Source organism: Pleurodeles waltl, chromosome 2_2 (assembly GCF_031143425.1).
Source record: "Pleurodeles waltl isolate 20211129_DDA chromosome 2_2, aPleWal1.hap1.20221129, whole genome shotgun sequence".
Taxonomy (NCBI): domain Eukaryota; kingdom Metazoa; phylum Chordata; class Amphibia; order Caudata; family Salamandridae; genus Pleurodeles; species Pleurodeles waltl.
The window spans coordinates 582638739-582650770 of record NC_090439.1 but is presented as its reverse complement, the minus strand read 5'-3'; the positions used below and the strand labels follow the sequence as shown (position 1 = coordinate 582650770).

The following is a 12032-nucleotide window of genomic DNA, read 5'->3' as shown; positions in this document are numbered from 1 at the left end:
TCACCACTGTAAACTCAATATGGGAACCTTGGTGCAAGATCTTTAGTACACAAACACCCACACAACTCATCTGACATGAACCTTTGTGGAGTACCCGAGAATTACCCCATTCTTTCAAAGGCAACAGAGTTGAGTTATGCAAAGATGCAGATGTGCAAAGATGCGTTCCACAAGTTTTTGGAGTTATCTGAAAATCCCCAATTTTTATATGCACGAAAAGTTTGTATGCATTTTTTCGAGCTCATCTGTTATGTGATCATTGGTTAGATGGCCAGTTAACTGCTTTCTAGTATTTGGGTGCTCAGGCTCCTTCTTCATATGCTACGCTTCTCACAGCAGCATGCTGTCGACATCAGGCATTCGTATTTATGGTAAAAAGCCAAAAGGGACTTGTAATATTTCGTTTGTACCCCAGAAACACATCATTGGCATGAAATTTGTTTCAAAGAAATCTCTGATTTCCACACAGAGGTCTACTGCGTGAGTTCTGCGTTATGCATCAAAATAGTACTTAATCACTCTTCTTTTGCACAATGTGACCAGTGAGCTCAGTCCTTGAAATATCCTAATCCAGCATGTGGTATACACAGATGTTTACACTTCTTGTTGAAATGTGTCTGAAACACTGATCTGTGTACGTCTGCCCTTTCTAATTATAAAAGAGCAGGTGGGATTGACCAGGGCGAGACTGGGGAACCAAATCAGCCCAGGCAAAAATGCTGAAGCAAACCCCCCTTTCTTCGTGTTCTTGCACACCCGCTCTCCTCCTATCCATCCTGTCTCTCCTTTTCTCTGCTCTCTCTCTTCTCCCTCTCTGATCAATTTCTTTTCTAACTCCCACGCCCCACTTCCTGTCTCTCTTGAAGTTTCCCTGTGCCTGCTGCAGGTAATCACTGGGATCTGTGGAAAGTGTCAGAGGCACCATGAGTGGCCTGGGGCTTTCAAGACTGGCCTCCAAGGGCTCTAACTCACAAGGGAAATCCCCGGTGAAATAAATGCCTGTCAGCCCTGGAATTGTCCACCTAGACTAGGATGTTTACGTTTCTGGGCATAGATGCTGATAGCATGGCGCATACAAAATAAAGTCCTATAATTATGTGGCAGTCAGAATGGGAAGTTAGAGGTCCATTCGCTTTTAGTGTGGAAACTAATTATACCTAGGTAAACTTTGATTTATTTTATTTATTTCACTGTTTTGTATAATACTAGCAGGTTTCCTTTAAGCTAATTAGCTTGTGCCGTGGATGACCTAATAAGAGAAAAATTAGGATTGCAGTAAGGTAGAAAAGTGCTGCATGATAAAGTTAGATGAATCCTGCTAGATAGTCATCTATGGCTAAAGTTGAGTGTTAAGTTTGGCATACTTTCTGTTTGCTTTACCTAGTTTGTAAGGTGTGCTTCGGATGATATGGTTTCAAAATGTTTGTCATCCACTTTGATGCTGTTTTTGAGGCCAGGGCTCTAACCCACATGCTCATCTGAAGAGTTCTGTTGTTAGTAGTTCCCTACAGACTAGTTAGTGTGTTGTAGCCTCATGGCTGGTGTGACAGTTCCATAGTTTGGGGCCATGCAGCCCCCGTCATAGACTTTTCTTCTTTGTCAGTCCGACAGGTAGAGCTTTTGCTGAATGAAAGTTCCTAGTTGGAGCACTTTGTAAAACCCTTTTGTGAGTGCTTCTCCGACCATTGTTACAGATCACGTTGCTTGATTATTTTATGTGTTGATCTTGTCCCATTCAGATCATGTTGCAATAGCCTAACCCCGCTATGTTAGTTGAATGGTAAGATCTGCTGTTTTTGTATCAGGAGGAATTGCAAGACCTTGTGGATATGTTTTAATTTATGGCCTTTGCTATGCAGGGTTACATTTGTCTTTTTCTTTTTTTTAAATATTTCATAAATCTGTTTTGATATGGTCTTTTACTTATGGCCGCTGAGGCATATTGGGTTTCTTTATGTCTGCATTTGAAAAGCAGTTTAGAAAATGTTTTATAGCTTCCTTGTTCCTTCTTGCAAACTTCATGATTATAAGTGAAAGTTTGACTCTTTTCATTGTTCTGCCCACTCCTGCATCTCTTTACATTTGTTATTAGTCGCTATAACAAAGGACCTTTTTGAATATTGTAATAAGTTGGGTTGCTTTGTTGAGAGCAGCCAAAAAGCCGAAAGTGCCATTCGCAGCTTTCTGGTCATGCGAGTCAAGAAAAAAGTCACAAGTTTAGGCCAACAACAATGGAGCACGGGTCGGGGACAGGGACCATGTTAGTCCCGCTAAAAAGTTACCTTCTCATTCCAGTGCAAGGAGTCCCATTTGCAGTGGAGGGAGCCACAAGAAACAGGGGAAGTGTCACAGACGGCCGTCTATGTAGCACAAAGAGCAGGCCTGGCATCGCAGATGGTCGTTGCTGTAGCACAAAGATCCTTTTGTCATTGCAAATGTTCGGACTGGATCTTTGCTGTGGTGTTCTCTGTGAGCGGTTGATGCTCTAGCGCCAAGAGTCGGGTTGATGGAGCTTTGTGTTGGTGGGCAGTGTGAGCAACAATGATTTGGAACCAAATGGCCCATTCGTGGTCACGAAGAGCTCAAAAACTTCACTTCAGCTCCACTGAGGCCACACCAAGGGCCCAGGACCTCAGGGACACTACTTGATGTCAGGGTCTTGCCCCGGCTGGATCTGGGTACTTGTTTGGGAGCCTGTTAGGTCCCTGGGGCTCTGAACATGATGCCAGCATACTAGCCCTTGGAATCTCTCTGGAAGTCCTGGGTTCAGGTCCAGTCCCTCTGACTCAGGCAGGAGGGCTGCAGGGCAGCAACCCAGCAAGGCAGTGATCCAGCAGAGTGGCCTTCCTTTCAGCAGCACAGCTGGGAGTCTCCACAGTTCCAAAAGTGTACTGGACAGTTTCTTTCTGAGATCCAATATTTATATCAGTTGCCTCCTTTGAAATGGGAAACGCTTCTAGAGGTTTCCCTTTGAACTTTGAAGTGCACAGGTTTCCGGCCTTCACTGTCCTAACTCTAGACTAGCTACAGGGGGTATGCAGCCCTTTGTGTGAAGGCAGGATACAGCCTATGCAACTAAAAGTGGGGCTGTGCCCTGCTCCACCCTCCCATGCTGTCAGTGACGGCACATCCAGGCACACCTAAGGTTTCTATTGTGTGTGGTTGTTTACGAGCAATACACAAAGCCCAATTGTCAGCTACATCTAGTCATGTGACCCAGAGAAAAGCAACAGGCACTAAGGGCATATTTATACTTTTTGACGCACAACTGCGCCAACGCAGTTGTGCGTCAAAAATGTTAACGGCATTCCAAAGCGCCATGCGGGCGCCTTATTTATGGAATGATGTTAGCCGGCGGAGCTGACTGGTGTGCGTAAAAAAAAATGACCCACACCAGGCAGCGCCGGCATAGGAGAAAATGGAGCTTGGGCGTAAAAAAATGGGGCAAGTCAGTCTGAGGCAAAAAATCTGCCTCAACCCGATTAGCGCCATTTTTTTTGACTCCCACCCTCCATTGACATGACTCCTGTCTCAGCAAAGACAGGAGTCATGCCCCCTTGCCCAATGGCCATGCCCAGGGGACTTCTGTCCCCTGGGCATGGTCATTGGGCATAGTGGCATGTAGGGGGGCACAAATCAGGCCCCCCTATGCCACAATAATTTTTTTTTTAAAATACTTACCTGAACTTACCTTAAATTCCCTGGGATGGGTCCCTCCATCCTTGGGCGTCCTCCTGAGGTGGGCAAGGGTGGCAGGGGGTGTCCCTGGGGGCATGGGAGGGCACCTCTGGGCTCCTTCCGAGCCCACAGGTCCCTTAACGCCTGCCCTGACCAGGCGTTAAGAAATGACGCAAAAGCGGCTGGACGTCATTTTTTTTGACCCGCCCACTCCAGTGCGCCATTTTTGCACGGGAGTTTAAATAAGGCGCACATGCCTTGGAGTCATTTTTTAGACGGGAACGCCTACCTTGCATATCATTAACGCAAGGTAGGTGTCCACGCTACAAAATGACGCAAACTCCAAGATCTTTGGCGCTAGACGGGTCTAACGCCAAAGTATAAATATGGAGTTAGCTTTGCGTCGGATTTGCGTAAAAAAAAACGACGCAATTCCGGCGCAAACAGAGTATAAATATGCCCCTAAATGGGTCCTACTTTCAAAAGGTGGCATTTTTAAAATAGTAATTTAAAATCAGACTTTACCATAAGAAATACTTTTTCATTACAATTCTAAAGACACAAAACATAAACTTGGTACCTGTTGGCATTTGGAAATTACAGCTTATTAAATGTAAGATAATTCCAGTGTTATCCTATAGGAGAGGTAGGCCTTGCGAAAGTGAAAAATGAATGTAAGAGTTTTTCACTACCAGGACTTGTAAAACATTAAAGTACATGTCCAACCTTTTAAATACACTCCACCCTGCCCTCTGGGCTGTTCAGGGCCTACCCTAGACGTAACTTACATGTGGGCAGCACAATCAGTGCTGCAGCCATACACGTAGCATTTCATTTATAGGCCCTGGGTACACATGTACTGATTTACTGGGGACTTAAAAGTAAATTAAATATGCCAATTGGGTGTAGCTAATTTTACTATGTTTAGCAAGAGAGCACATTAGCGCTAGTTATCAGTGGTCAAGTACGTAGAGTCCTAGGGCCAACAAAAGTGAATTTAGCAAACATAGGAGGAGCTGACACTGTAGAAAATGCAAAGTCTAACAAATATTTGGCATTTTAGGTTTCAATCAATTTTTTAAAATAATTTTTATTATATTACATGTTATAGCATCAGTTACGCTTTCCCTAGTCAAGCATACATTGTATATAATACTCTCACACCCACCAGTCAGGCATTCCTAAGACCTTTGCTGTAGCCCACATTCTTAGATTTTAAATCTATTGCTTTAGGGGGAGTATCCCCTGTTGGAGGTCTAATAACTTTTTATTCTCATTTTACTGGGAGGAAAGAAAGATCCCTATTTTCTTCTTTCTCTCCTGTGTAGGAGTTAACTGAATTGTATTTGTAAGTAGGATCTAGATTTTTAACATTTATTCAATAAGAATAAGAAACAAAATTCAATATTTTTTACATTTTGCCTACACTTTTGTAAGCCTGGACAAGATTCTGAGAAATAAAATGCACTTGTTCTATGATGGATTCTGGGTTATATTATGACCAGCCTGTGTAACTGACGCCTATATTTAACAGTGCAAACCTGCGAGAGGCTGAAGCCTCAGTCTCGATGTTAGCTGTGACTGAGTTCACACAAGGCCCCAGCTTTCGGACTCACAAAGGTAAATTAGTTTCTCTTAGAAAGACCCAGTTTTCCATTAGAAGCTTAGCGCAAAATAGCAAGGCCTTCCTTGTCGAAAATGGATATGGTATATATGCAATAAATAGACAAAGCTACAAACCCAAAGGAAAACTTAAGTATGTAGGAAAGTACTAGAAAAAAACTGCAATAAAGGTGAAAAAGCATTTTGCATGCATTTGACCTTTTCACCCTATGTTTTCTTGTGTTATCTTTCACATATGATGGTGATGCTTCTACAAATGGTTGGAGATAATAGTCAATGTATGTAGAGGTGTTTTCTAAAAGGGAACCTATGGCCAATACAGTTTGAATACCTGGGGGATTCAATTTGTGTTTATGCAATTTGGGCAGAAGGTAAAGCACAGGGATTTTGGGATGATCACATATCAGAAATAGGTACTCTTCCCACTCAATTAAACCCCTCTCTCTCCACTCTGATAGCATTGTATGGTATCTCACATTTGCTACCTTAACTTCTTCTCTGCTAAACTTCATATAGCAGTTTACATCACCCAGATGTCTTGCCCCTTCAGCCAGATATTGATTTGTATCTAGGACAACTACATTTCCCCATTTATCTGATTGTCTGATCACAATGCTAGTATCCTTTTTTAAACTAGTCAATGCCTTCAGTTGTGGTCCTGACCGGTTGTTTCTCTTCAAGTTATTAGGTCTGTATCTAATCTTTTTCAATTGCTTTGTAAATACCTCAATAGCATCACAATGTATAGCAGGTTAAAAAGTAGATTTGGGCTTGAAAGGGCTACGACATGATTTATCCATCTCCATACCCAACATCTCCAAATTCATGATAGGATCTTCATGTGCTTTAAAACCCTCATGTAAGGTAGTCAGTGTGTGCAAGGTTTTTATGTCCATGTAAATTACTTAATTCCAGACTTCTCTTGGTCTGCTTTTGCTCACTCACTCTATTATGATACAATTTTTTTAATCTGAGTTTTCTAACAATTTGAACAAATCAGTTCTGGTCTGGGTATAATCAAAACCACTAGTTGGGCAGAATGAGAGACCTAGAGACAAGAGTTTATATTCCTCAGGTGACAAAACCCTAGTAGACAAATTTACTACCTTCATTGCACTGGTTTCCGAGCCCTTTATGTCATTCCTATGGGCCTCAAGTCTTCTCTTAAATCTCCTCCTTTTGGCTTTCTGGTTACTTTTGCTTTTCTTTTCAGTCCTCTCCCATTGCCCCTCTGAAAATATGATTCCTTGTGTTTTTTCTGTCCTTCCCTGCTTTAAAAGTTGGAACTGTTTTGAAAAATTAGACCTATTTGCAGCTTTGTCAATTACCAAGCCTTTTGCTAATGTAGATTCTGAATCATCAGAAAAGTTACTGTCTGAAATATCACTTTCATTTTGTTCCCTAGAAGGTAGGTCCTTTTCCCCACCAACCTTGGGCAATTGTCCCATCATATTTTCAGTATACATATGGTCATATTTTTGGTGGAAAGTTAGAATTCTTCCTGCTTGATAATCCTTAAAATCGAGTATACATTTTCTTTGCTTTTTGATGGTGATTTCTTCAAGTTTGAATAGCTTCTTTTCCATATTTTTCATTAACTCCACATAGGCCTCTTGAGATATCACAGTCAGCAACTCAGTATTGCTTTTATCAATGTCCTCCAAAATTTTCACCCTATCCTTAATTGCATATTTAATCGAAATTCTCATCATATTCAGGGAGATGTGTTTGGAGCTTCCCACCCACTCTTCCAACATCTCCAGATTCGAGTCCTCATATGTTGGCACTGTATAGATTCCTAAGCCCCTAGGTACTCTCTCAGTCTCTGTATGCCACTGGAGCGCTTCAACTTCCCACTATTTAGATAGCTCCTTTTTATGTGATTTCTCCAATTTGTCATACATAATTTGTGTTCTCAGGGCAGTCCCTATGTTACTAGGACTTTGCTGATCAAGTTGAGTGCCATCTATCTGGGAAAAAAACTGTTTACTTGATTTTTCTTTGCATCAAGCTTCTAAAGAGGAAGCCATTGCATTCCTGAAATCTCTTCACGGTGTCTTGATAATCAACAGCTAACGAACGTGGTTATGAAGGGACGTAAATCCTCTCATACAGTCCACTCTGCTACTGCAAATTACCTCTCTGGACACTACTGTAACTATACATGTTATCTTAGTTCCATGATACAACTAAATATACAACATTCATAAATATACAGGGATCTCATGGGCAAAAAAGTGGAGCCTTAATAGTTTAAACTAGATTGATATATATAATATATCAATCACTTCATTCTGAGTGTATGTTCATATTGTGAACTTACAAGGGAAACATTAAGGGCCTCATTATGACCCTGGCGGTCTTAAGACTACCAGGGTTACAGTGGCGGTCAGACCACTGCCAATGTTTGCAGACAGTGAAAAGCGCGACAGGTGATGGTGCACCCTACGCATCACAACATTGCCGCCTGCTCAATTATGAACTGGCGTCAATTTTGTAGACTGTTTCCCCACTGGGCCAGGTGGTGGGACCCAGTGGGAAACTCGTAATAGGGGCAGCGGGAAGTGGACCTCACTGGCTATATCCTGACCGCGGGACTTCAGCGGACGGCCTTTTCCATCCACCAAAGTCTTAATTAGGGCCTAAGTGTTGTATGTGAGGTCAGCTACGTTGCTCCACTCGTGTCACTGCAGGCTTGGTGCAGGATTTACACACCAGTGATGCAGACATTTGTAAGCTAGATAAAGGTGTTATTAACCTTTCTTACCATTATCCAATGGTCTCCTGATTTGATCATTGGTTTACAAGCAAGGCTTTTGTTGAGTGGTGGTTTTGGTTTGATGGCATGTCAAGTGTTCAGGAGTAGCAAGTTCTTTATTACTCTTCAGAAATTCTGGTGGTTAAGAAGGTGTCTTATTCCTACTGGGAGAGATTTCCGGCTCTTGGATGTCCATATTAAGAAGAGGTCCCACCAGTGCAGGACTTTATGAAATTGATAATCTCAAGAGGAGACCAGTTAACGTCTGAAGAGACGTCTTGGGGTGCTACGTATGGAGTCTGTATTGTATGAAGATCAGCCAAGCATTGCTGAGTGCATTAACGGTCTTGCAACAGGAAACCAGTAACATTGAAAAGTGGAGTGGTTTGATCACTGGTGCAGCAGGTTAAAAAACATTTATGGCAGCTGTATTCTATGTGCACTGGAGTATGAGAGTAGAAAATGTAGTTCTTTCCTGTAGAATCCATTCATTTAACTGAGGAGGAGGAAAACCAAGGTGATGGTGAGATGTACTTTGTGGAGGAACCAAAGAAGCAGGACAGTACAGCTAAAGGCTCTTGTGTATAGAAGGTGGACTTGATTGACCCACAATAGGAAGGAAAGGACATATTTCATAACTACCCCAGTTCCTCAGTTTGTTGGCAGCAGGCCATTATTTGCATGGGATGCAACTTTCTTTAGTGAACATTCCTGTCTTGTAAGAATTGAGCTTGGTTACCTAACATACAGTGATTCACTGCAAGAGGAATGGGTCTAATGCAGGTCTGGAAGATTTCCCAGGATATTCTGAGTATTATGAGCATAGTTGTTAATGAGGGACAGTTTCTCCCAATAGAGCAGGAATACTGAGAGGCAAACATAGATAATCTCCTCATACATAGAGCATCGTCTGCCCAAACTCCTGAAGGAGTAATGTTCCTTTAGTTTGGTTGGACAAGTTCACCAGGGCAGTATGTTATCATGTGTTGATGTTAGTTGGGCCAAGACAGATCTCCATCTGTGGAACAAGAGGATGTTGGTCGCATGTGGTTATCATTTAGCCTAATCTACATGTTGCAGAACAAAACATCTTTAGCATTGGGGTGGGACCTGGAGTACTCACTGATGAGTTTCTTGCGCTTTTGATACCAGTTTAAAAATAAGTAACCTAACAACCTTATTTATTGTTTGGGGCATTCTGTTTTCCTGTTTTATCTGATTAATTGCTTCAAACAGACCATGCATAGACATATAAGATAACAATACCGATTTGTATAAAATAAACCCAACAAGAAACATAACAAAGAATATTTTTCTAAAAGCACAGATTGAAATTAAGGTTAATTATGTTAAACCTTAAATAAAATGAAAAAGGTAAATTGCTATAGTTCATAGACACGCCCATATCTAGGCCATAAACCTCTGCTTTCAGTTTGTGACTTTATAAATATGATCATATTTTTCCAAATTCTTTAGTAATTTCAGATAGTTGTACCATTCCCCAACCAAATTTAAACTTTCTGCCTGTTGACAATTCTTAGCAAACAATAACTGCACCAAAATGTTCCATATGATGTTTTACATGCATCTACATGTTACAATTCAGTTTTCCCTTGGCTAAAGCCCAACATGGCTATTTGTCCATCAAAAGCAATCTCCTTTCACAATTAGAAACCAGAAAAGGTGAAATTGAGAACATAGTCAAATCATATGCTGTTCAGTGCCAGAGATGCTTCTGATCCTTTGTCTATTCATCATGCTTGGTATCTTGTGCCATCTGTTGCCTTATAATACCACTGATACACTTTCAAAATGAGAACCTGAAATTCTAATATGCCCATTGCTTTGGTATACGTGTTACATTTACACAATCAGGGTAACATAAAGAACTACAGGTGATTTGAAACCAGAATTCTCAATTCAGTGGGAGATTTGGCAGGATGAGGTATTGTGTCTCACCTTGTTCAGATTCCTTAAAAATAATCTTGAGTGTTTTCTTAAACTCCAGACGCTTGACTATTCCATGGAAAATAGTCAGCCAGCATCAAACCTGCTTTTTGCAAATAATGATGCACTGCTTGCCCAAATCATTAGTATAGTTATCGATATGGGAAAACAAAAATGTAGACTCTCTCCAAACTCTTCCTGACTCTTTACAGATGCAGTTCTTTGCAAAGGATGCTTTTTTTGAGAAATTTGGGAATGTTACTGTGACGGGTTGATTGGCGATCACCCGCACACTTCCAGGTCCTGTACTGACTCTGCCCCTGGGGACCGTTGCCTGACCCGCCTCCCGTCCCGTGATTGGTGGGACTCTCAGGATTGGCGGGCCGCCGCCAGGTTAAATTTGCCTCCGACAGCACTGGCGGGTATCGATGGTGTGGAGGAAGCAGACGGACGATCACAAGAGGAGAAAAGAATCAGGCTACCGGAGGTCACCAAAGAGGAAGAAGGACGGCGCTTCGAGACCCGGACCCAACAACTGCCGAATGCAGCTCGGAGAAACCAGCCGGAGACGTCTGACAGGTCCCGCGGGAGCAGGCAGCCGGGAGGACGAAACGCTAATGACTGCCACGCATCTGGAGAAGCAGGGCGAACCAAGGTGCGTGGGATTACATACCTGAGTGGGGAAAAGAGAGAGAAAGAGAGCGAGAGTGAGAGAGATGTATGAAAGGGGTAGAGGGGGGGAGAAGAAAAGGTGGAGAGGAACAAGGGAATAAAAAAGGGAGGGGGGGACAACAGAGCACCGACACCCTCTCGCATTGAGCACACTGAAACACTTTTGTATTTAGACTAAGGCACTTGAAAGGCACTGCACCTAAGAAACTATAGAAGGCACAACGGAAGAAGGGAAAAGACATTAACCCACTGAAAAGGCCAGAAGACCGGTTTCAGAACAGAAGTACAAAGAGAGACAGCAAGCAAAAGAGAGACAGTGATATCATAGCCGTTGTAAAAAGTGAAGTAAAACAGGCAGAGACTAGAAAGAGAAAGGAAAGATCAAAACCCCAAAAGTGATCCTTCCACTTACCCTATGTCCTCTGTTCTCTTCACATGTACCTCCCGGGACACCTGTACACCAAGGAAACAAAAGAGAGAGAAGAGTGAGAGCGACCACAACAAGAAATCACCCACCACCCAAAGGAGAAAACATTTAAAACTTACCTGCACCATACCTCACCGACTATCCTCTTGTTCTAATAAAACACTGGTACACCTGACCAACGCCTTTGAGTATTCCTTCCACACGGGAACCGATCACAGTTATGTTTGTGATTGTTTTAGACATTAGACAATCCATTTCTCCTACATGGTAACATTCCATTACCCCACCCCCATCTATGAGCATACATGCCTTACTCAGTTTAAGGCAAGATTTGATGTTCAGTTAATGAGTTTAGTAACCTCTATAATATATTTTGAGAAACTCTTGTATACCCTATATATTAAGGACACATTTGCCTCATTTGCAGGTAGCAGGTACCTAATTATTTCTTTCAGATAGTCCAATCTGCCTTGGTGTAATACCAAACTACTAATTTAAAGTTATATAAAGAGCATCCTAGATGTAGTATAGCATAGTTTCCCTAAATTTAAAAAAGGCTTATTCCCTGCCCCACCCCCAAGAACAAAGACTGAATATTTTGCTGCACCCACATTCTATAATTGGAAACAGGTATATATTCTGGTACTCCTGGATAGTCACATTGAGGGGTAATTATGTGGATTTTAGCAATAGAATTGACTTTCTTTTGCTAATTAAAGATGGTCTTCTATTAGTTTAAACCATATCCTTTTTTAAATTGGAGACTTCAAAAATTAAAAACAAAAACTGGTCTAAAATGAAGGTGATTCATGCAGTTAAAAGTAGAACAATAAAAACTAAGTTAGTACTCAGCAATGGGCCCAAATAATAGGTGGTTCCTCCATGCCTTTAACTGTTTCTAATTTTTAAACAACTAAAAAATATAGT

The 12032-nt window shown here is 41.8% G+C and overlaps 1 protein-coding gene across 1 annotated transcript in view; it reads left to right on the top strand.

Moving 5' to 3' along the window:
* Positions 1–12032, top strand: part of CCDC178 (coiled-coil domain containing 178) — a 1079202-nt gene that overhangs the window by 419514 nt on the left and 647656 nt on the right. The window lies entirely within an intron of this gene.